Source organism: Oncorhynchus nerka, linkage group LG9a, assembly GCF_034236695.1.
Source record: "Oncorhynchus nerka isolate Pitt River linkage group LG9a, Oner_Uvic_2.0, whole genome shotgun sequence".
Classification (NCBI taxonomy): Eukaryota; Metazoa; Chordata; class Actinopteri; order Salmoniformes; family Salmonidae; genus Oncorhynchus; species Oncorhynchus nerka.
Window position 1 is genome coordinate 53,408,212 of NC_088404.1, and position 9,021 is coordinate 53,417,232.

The window sequence follows — 9,021 nt, forward strand, 5'->3', positions numbered from 1 at the left end:
TTTGGATTGGAGATGCTTAATGTGTCTGGAAGGAGAGTTTACAGTCTAACCAGACACCCAGGTATTTGTAGTTGTCCACATATTCTAAGTCAGAGCCGTCCAGAGTAGTGATGCTGGACGGGCGAGCAGGTGCTGGCAGCGATCGATTGAATAGCATGCATTTAGTTTTACTTGCATTTAAGAGTAGTTGGAGGCCACGGAAGGAGAGTTGTATGGCATTGAAGCTCGTCTAGAGGTTAGTTAACACAGTGTCCAAGGAGGGGCCAGAAGTATACAGAATGGTGTCGTCTGCGTAGAGGTGGATCAGAGAATCACCAGCAGCAAGAGCAACATCATTGATGTATACAGAAATATTTGTTTACTTTGTCATTCTATATTTGTCATGCAATTTATGTGGGAATTAAAATAGAATTTGAGAATTTATCATGATTAATTTTCCAGAAATACTTTTTACCAGCGGCATGTGTTCTCAAATTGAAAAAAGTGAGGGAGCGCCCCTCACCTGCACTATGGCAGGACTACATCCCTGCTGATATGTGCAATAAACTTGGGAATGTAAAACTCTGGTTACTATCTCTCTAGTTGCTGACCATTCAAATGAACGTTGCATGTTATTTATTCACAAAACTAACACCCCGAGTCATAGTATTCAACCTAACAATCTTAGCCTATATTTAAGCAATAAGGCCATTGAGGGTATGGTACAGGCTGTTCTTAGTGCCTGGATACAGCCCTTAGCCGTGGTCATTTGGCCATATACCACAAAACCGGAGGTGCCTTATTGCTATTATAAACTGGTTACTGACGTAATTAGAACAGTAAATAGTACTTTTTTTGTCATACTCATGGTATGCGGTCTGATATAAAACGACTTTCAGCCATTCAGAGCACTAAGCACAGTTTATAATATTAAATTAATAGGCTCTTTCGACGCATTATGACACTGTACTTTAAGCATTCTACTCAGCCAGACGGTCAATTGCCCTTGCTATGTCAACAACATCAACATCAAGCTGTTTGCCAAAACCTGTTTGGCACTTTACAACTGCTGCCTAATATTAATTCAACCAGAAGTCATTTAGAAGTGGGCTTAGCCAAAAAAAAGATGAGTCAATGAGCCCTCTGGGGTTTTACATCTGCCACACATTGGGGAAACCTGAGGGTAGATTCTAAGTTGTTTGTTTTTGCAGTAAAGAAGTCTGCATTACATTATTGTACCAATTGATACCTGTCATGGATGGAACAAGAGTTCATTCTAGACAGGGCTTCTGCCCAGATATCATCAACTCTTCATCCCAGGTCTCCTTAAAATGACTAATAGAGCCCTCTGTATATTTGGAGAAAAAAGGATATAAACTGGGAGACTAGGTGTTTTGAGTTGGGAGGGCGCTGTAACAAGTCATAAAATGAGCATTGCACAGTGAGGGTTTCAAAGTTTGGAATTTTCCCTTTATATAGTGTCTGACTTAGAGTTCAAATGTGTTCTTTCACTGGTTACAATATGCAAATTGCTGTTGGGGAAGCTACTCTGAAATATAGTTTACCAAGCTACCAATTACTTCACTCTGTAACAAGTTAAGCTAATAAGCTGACAGTCCCCGAAATCAGGTACTGGAATTACTTGTAAAAATATGTATATGATTACATTACATATTTGATTGATTTCCCACCCTTTTATGTCAGAAGACTGCCATCCAGACCTTCCTAGGACCGTGTCAATGTCCTCTGATGAATAAACGTGCATTTGCCTCCCTCTGGTGGTCGGCTGCATCATTACATCCATTTATATCACTTCACTGCAACTTTACTTAAAAGGGGCAGTCCTTTAGAAAAACATTTATCCAGCTCAACTGCTTCAGGGCACAGACATGGCAAAGCAATCGCTGAATTTGTCTCGAGCAGGCAGATCTAAATACATAACTTTTAAAGCTCTATGATAAAGAATAAAATTAGTTAAGAAGGAATTTTTTGTGGAAGTCAAACATTTGTTTTATGTCGTTGGCAGACACATTGCATATGCTTAGAACATCAAAAACATGGTCCCCTTGTCTATAGGTGGGATGTACACTGTTTAAATGGTCCAAATGTTGATTTAGACATTCACAAATTTAACAGATTTTGACTATCACTAATGCCTTTACATACTGAACAAAAATATAAACTCAACATGCAAATATTTCAAGGATTTTACTAAGTTAGAGTTAATAAATGGAAATCAGTCAATTGAAATAAATTCATTAAACCCTAATCTATGGATTTCACATGACTGGGCAGGGGCACATCCAGTGGCCTGGCTCCCACTGAGAAGCCAGGCCCAGACAATCAGAATGAGTTTTTCCCCACAAAGGGCTTTATTACAGACAGAAATACTCCTCAGTTTCATCAACTGTCCAGGTGGGTGGTCTCAGACGATTCCGCAGGTGAAGAAGCCGAATGTGGAGGTCCTGGGCTGGCGTGGTTACATGTGGCCTGCGGTTTTGAGGCTGGTTGGACATATTAGTAAATTATCTAAAACTACCTTGGGGCGGCTTATGGTAGAGAAATGAACATTAAAATACTGGCAACAGTTCTGGTGGACATTCCTGCAGTCAGCATGCCAATTGCACGCTCCCTCAATCTGTGGCATTGTGTTGTGTGACAAAATTGCACATTTTAGAGTAGCCTTTTATTGTCCACAGCACAAGGTGCACTAACAGGGATGAAAATAAATTTGTGCACAACATTTGAGAGAAATAAGCTTTTTGTGCGTATGGAACATTTCTGGGATATTTTATTTCAACTCATGAAACACGGGACCAACACTTTGCATGTTGCGTTTAGATTTTTGTTCAGTATATGTTTGGTTAATTAATAAAGCAGGTGAAATACTTGGGTAGATGTTCCTAAAACAGATTATAATTATATATGGACATACTATAAAGTTTTAAAAGGTTTATTCATTCGCTTTTTTTTTATCATACCATCATATTTGTATATGTATTATTATACTTTTATTGTGTACTAGATCATATGGGTTGGAAAGTGTGTTGTTGTTGTTGTCATAAATAAACAATTCTAGGTGAAAGCCAAAGGTCATAGGTTTCTGGGGAGGTGGGCTCTGTCAGCTCATTAAGCTACACTAAAGCTACCTTTTTAAAATAATATAGTTTACCAAACTAAAGTTACTTTGAAGAGGTAGTTCACTACAAAACTACTTTGTGATAAATTATATCTAAATCTAAAATGTCATAGACTACCAATTGTCATAGACTGGTAGCAGAATGTGTCATTTAGCCTATTTAAAAGAAAAAGTGTTTCAAGCGAGAATTAGGCAGGACTGATGCTGAAAAAACATCTTGCCTACTACACACATTTTCTTTTCTTTTTTGCAAAAAAGTACTGTGTCTAGTTCCAGTAGTTAACTACACTGCTACATGGCAACAAAGTGCATTGAATTCAACTACCACCAAGCTGCTGCAACATGTAGTTCAATTACTGGTTGAACTACACGTAGTTCACTACTCCCCAACAGTCTAGTATAGGTCTTCAATTGAGGCCAGCCCTTTCTTCCATTCAACAAACACCTTATGATCCTGTGATGGAACCAAATAATGATTCAAGCATATCGGGGTGTATACAGAGGTATCAGGCACCTTATATACATGCTTAATCTGGTTTAGAATTCTTAAAGAATATTTTCAAAACAAAGTTGTTGCCTGTTAATTTGTTTGGGCACTCTGCTTTGGAGAAAAACATTTTAAGTAAAGTGAAATAAAGGTTAAATATATATATATATATATATATATATATATATATATATTTTAATAAGATAGGTATTTATTGTTGTATAGACTTCCATACTTAGCCACAGGATGGCATCAGCGTCTAACACATCAGGGAAACCCAAATCGCCAGTGAGTTAACGCCTTGGCATTCACAGCCCAGTACTGCTGTTTAAAGATAGGTAGGCCTCCACTTTCCAATGGCTTTTGCAGGTGAGCTTTACAAAAACTATGGCCTTTGTAAATCCCAGATAAATGGCATGATTGTTGAGTAGAGGCTTCTAACTACTACATAAGTATCATTACAGATTCAGTGTTGGCAGTACAGTTCTGCATGGTGAATACAACAGAACAGATGACCTGGAATGACATTCACTCTGGGCCGTGGCTAAAAAGAACAAATTGAAAGCCACGCCCCAAATAAACCACACCTCATCTTCTGATCGCCTGCCACCTCTACACACGGTATACTGTAGTATTTACTGTAGTGCTTTTATGGACAGTAATATTTACTAAAGTGCTTTTGTTTTATTATCTTTTCCATAACCTTTAGATAAGTAGGACTAGGTTCTGAGCGGAGAGTTCAGAGCTTCTGCTCTTTTCTATAACCTGTAGAGACGGTTGTGAGGCGGCTGGGGCGAGACGCAGGAACCAACAGGCTGCCACGAGCTTCACTTTTGCACGCCACACTTCTGCCGCATGGCTTCGACGTTGGACCCGAACAACTCCTTGGGTTTCACTGGGGCATCCAGGAGATCCACTTGTTCTTTGTCTGTTAGGTTCGATAAGCTTAGCCCTTTCTCCCACCACCGCTAGGCTCATGATACGACCACAGCCTTGGATGGCACTACGGGAGTGTTAGCAGTTGATGTTATTCTTTAATAACACAGTCCCCAAAGCAAATCAGGGGGAGGACAATTGGTTTATTCAAAGAGGATGAATCATAGATGTTATGCTGAGAGGTAGATGGTCATTCCTTCCCTGTCCTCAGTGATTCTCCCCAGTGAAGAAAGGGACAGGGTGTAGTTTATAACCCAGCCCTAGCCTGTGTTTGACCGATTTATAATTCCTTGCAATAAAACTGGGCCAATGGCCAAATAACCTCCCAAGCATCTGGGTCTAGGGTGTCTTGAGTCCAGTTGCTAAGCCTGACATGCTAACAATAAAAAGGTCTCATTAGAAGCTCTTGCTTGGGCTGAGGGCTTGTAAGTCCTCTGAAAGAACGGAGGCAGTAAAGTGTTCCGCCTTCCCAGGGAGTGAGGCGCTGGTGTCGATAGTAACATGTCGTGAGAGGCTTCCTCCTTGTTGCGCATTTCCAGGCTGGGGTCATCCCCATTACCTGCGCTATCTCAAGGATATCCATAAGATTAATCCCATTGTCATCCTCGTCTTCCTTTTTATTTAACCTTTATTTAACTAGGCAAGTCGGTTCTTACATCGTCAGACAGTGAGGAGGGGGGAGTTTAGGTCATCCATGACCTCGGCCCAACTGGGCTCTGATGCGGAGAGCTGAGCCTCAGCTATCGCTGTTGGCTCGGAGGCAAGAGGGGCTATCGAGATAGAAGCCCATTTAACCCTCCTTTTCAGACATGCTCTCTTGACTCCGGGTCCTTGAGCACCTCTTGGGCGTGTTCCTAATCCAAGGAATTGATGCATAGAGGGTGGGAATCTTTCCCGCAATCATGGAACTGCAAGCACTAGAACGTGGGGGGTTTGAGTGACGGGCTAGGTTCGTCCTGGGACGGGATAGCACTGGCCATTGTGAGGAACACAATGGTTAGTACCCAACTTCTCGACAGAGTCCTAAGACCTGTGCCCTGCAGCGATATTTTTCATGGTTCACTTGTGAGCCGTTGAGCCAGAAACCAGGGATCCAATATGAGGGCTAGAGTAGAGATGCTCTTCGCGAGGAAGAGAAGCGAGAATAAACAGGGGCTCATTTGCATACTTGGGCGCATGTTCTAAAATATGTTATACTTTTGGTCACCTACTCGTCGAACATCTCATTCCAAAATCATGGGCATTAATATGGAGTTGGTCCCCCCTTTGCTGCTATAACAGCTTCCACTCTTCTGGGAAGGCTTTCCACCAGATGTTGGAACATTGCTGTGGGGACTTGCTTCTATTCAGCCATGAGCATTAGTGAGGTCGTGCTCTGATGTTGGGCGATTAGGCCTGGCTCGCAGTCGGTGTTCCAATTCATCCCAAAGGTGTTCGATAGGGTTGAGGTCGGGGCTCTGTGCGGGCCAGTCAAGATTTCCCTTCACTGGAACTAAGGGGCCAAGCCCGAACCATGAAAAACAGCCCCAGACCATTATTCCTCCACCAAAATGTACAGTTGGCACTATGCATTGCTGCAGGTAGCGTTCTCCTGGCATCTGCCAAACCCAGATTTGTCGGACGGTGAAGCGTGATTCATTACTCCAGAGAACGTGTTTCCACTGCTCCAGAGTTCAATGGCGGTCAGCATTACACCCCTCCAGCCGATGCATGGCATTGCACATGGTGATCTTAGGCTTGTGTGCGGCTGCTCGGCCATGGAAACCTATTTCATGATGCTCCCGACGAACAGTTCTTGTGCTGACGTTGCTTCCTGAAGCAGTTTGGAACTCGGTTGTGAGTGTTGCAAATGAGGACAGACGATTTTTACGCGCTGCGTGTTTCAGCACTTGGCGGTCCCATTCTGTGAGCTTGTGTGGCCTACCACTTCGCGGCTGAGCCGTTGTTGCTCCTAGACTTTTCCATGTCACAATAACAGCACTTACAGTTGACGGGGCAGCTCTAGCAGGGCAGAAATATGACGAACTGACTTGTTGGAAAGGTGGCATCCTATGACTGTACGACTTTGAAGGTCACTGAGCTCTTCAGTAAGGCCATTTTACTGCCAATGTTTGTCTATGGAGATTGCATGGCTGTGTACTCGATGTTATACACCTGTCAGCAACAGGTATGGCTGAATTAGCCGAATCCACTCATTTGAAGGGGTGTCCAAACACTTGTGTATATATAGTGTATTTGTGGCAACCGTTAGTGGTAGTGTGTACCAGTTTAAGTGGTTTTATTGTTATGTTAATGAAGGTTGAGCACCTCCTTTGTCCACTCCCAGCTCTACAAGCTTTGTAAGAGCCTGTGATAATCAAGAGCTGCACTGTTAAGAGGTTACTGTGCATTTTCTAGTAACTTAATGGAAGTTGGTCACCAGGAAGTTCATGTTTATTTTTCAATAAATTACTGTCAGCTTGCTGCAAGTAGTTATTGTACAATTCACAGTAACTTACTGTGGCTGATCCCTGTCATGCTCACTGACTTGTTGGTGTGACAGGAAGGTCAGTTGGATCTCAACCAAAATGTTGAGGTCTGGTGAGGGAGGCTGAGTCTCAAGTGTACTCACCACAAAGAATGATTAGTAGTTGTCAGCTAATGTTAAGCTATCTTGTAATCAGTAAAGATCAGTGAAAGTACAGTAAGTTAATGGCAGCTAGTTGCAGATAAATTACTAGCAGTTACTGGTTATTAAGTTACTGTGAATTTGGATAGCTTTTTGACACTGATAGCTAGGGCTGGGCGATAAATCAATAATTGTCGAGGTAATTACTAACCCCCAATAACGATATAAAAACGTTTAGAGTCTGAAGCAGATATGCACCTTTTTAAACATTATTTGATTAATATTGTGATAATTATTGTCATCGAATGAAAAATATATATATATCGTGATCATTTATTAGCCATGTCGCCCAGCCCTACTGATAGCTAGTTGCCAGTTAGGTAAAGCAAAATTCACAGCAATTTACAGACTACTAACTTCCATTAATTTACTGTAAAATGCACTGTAGACCCATAATTGTCAGATGCTCTCACAAAGATTGCAGAACTGGCATTGATAAAAGAGGTGGTCAACCTTTGACAACATAACCATAAACCACTTAAGCACCCTACCTGAAAAATAGTTACACATCACCCTCAAAGAACCCCTCAACATTTGTGTGTGTGTAGTAATAACATTGCATTAACATTTTCTTTACTACTTTAGCCATGTTTTGCATTGTGTTGAAAGATTTGTTACACAATATAGCCCCACAATGGTGTCATAATACCCATAAAACCTAGTGGTCAAACAGGGAAATGGTTCCAAACGTTTTTTCCACCATTCATTTTTCCCATAGCATTACTCTGGCGTGACGTTTTGAAAACCAATGTAAATTTCTCTCGGACAAGGTGATTTTTATCAATATGTTCATCTCTATTTACTTTGATTAAAAAATGCTAATTAGCATCAAAGTAGACATCAGGTATTGTATTGGTATTGTAGTAATTTAAAACTTGCACAAGACATTTCACAGAATTGTCCATTCCAAGAAATTTAGCCAATTTATGAATTACTCAATTTAGCTAACATTACATCGTAATCCAGAAATTCTTACCTTCCTTACCTGCCTCAATTCGGCAGTCTCATCTCGATCATGGCATTTGTAGTTCTTTATGATAGCCACATTAACAGCTAATTAGCGTTTCATTTTTGGGGGGGTAAATACAGGCGTCTATTGATGTCACCTGGTGGTCCAAGAGAGATTTCCACAAACTGTCACACCGGGGTAAGCCTACACAAAACACATCCCTTATTTTAAGTGTTTCTAAAATCCCCTATGGGAAAAATGAATAGTGGAAAAACGATTAGAACCCTTTCCTTGTTTGACCGCTAGGTTTTATGGGTATTATGACTCACACTGTGGTCCTCTATAGGAATATGGACAATCCCTATTCCACTTGTGGCTGTGAAATAAAAACTATGCAATTACAACAGTACTACAATAGCGTATTAGAACAACTGAACTTACCCATGTCTACCATTTGTGTTTGATATTGAAGATTTTAAACCCAACATCACCATCAACACCAGATAAGTCCAGCATTCATTCAGGCCAGGCTTTTAGGTTTGAATGGGATAATCTATATTTTCTTAAGGGTCAATATAAATCCTCAATTACACAACAAAGTGTAGCCTCAAAACAAGACTGAGTTACAGGGAGCAAGATTTCTTTACAGGGAGCGAGATTTCAAAGATGAAACACACTCATAATCCATGATTAGAATTCGGCCACTCGCCATACACTTTATAGACTGATTGACATGATGTAGCCAGAATGTTTTTCACAGGTGTGTCAGGAAAGCTTGACTCAGCTGCAGGTAGCATTGCGGTTAGAGCGTTGGGCCAGTAACCGAAAGGTTGCTGGATCGAATCCCTGAGCTGACAAGGTAA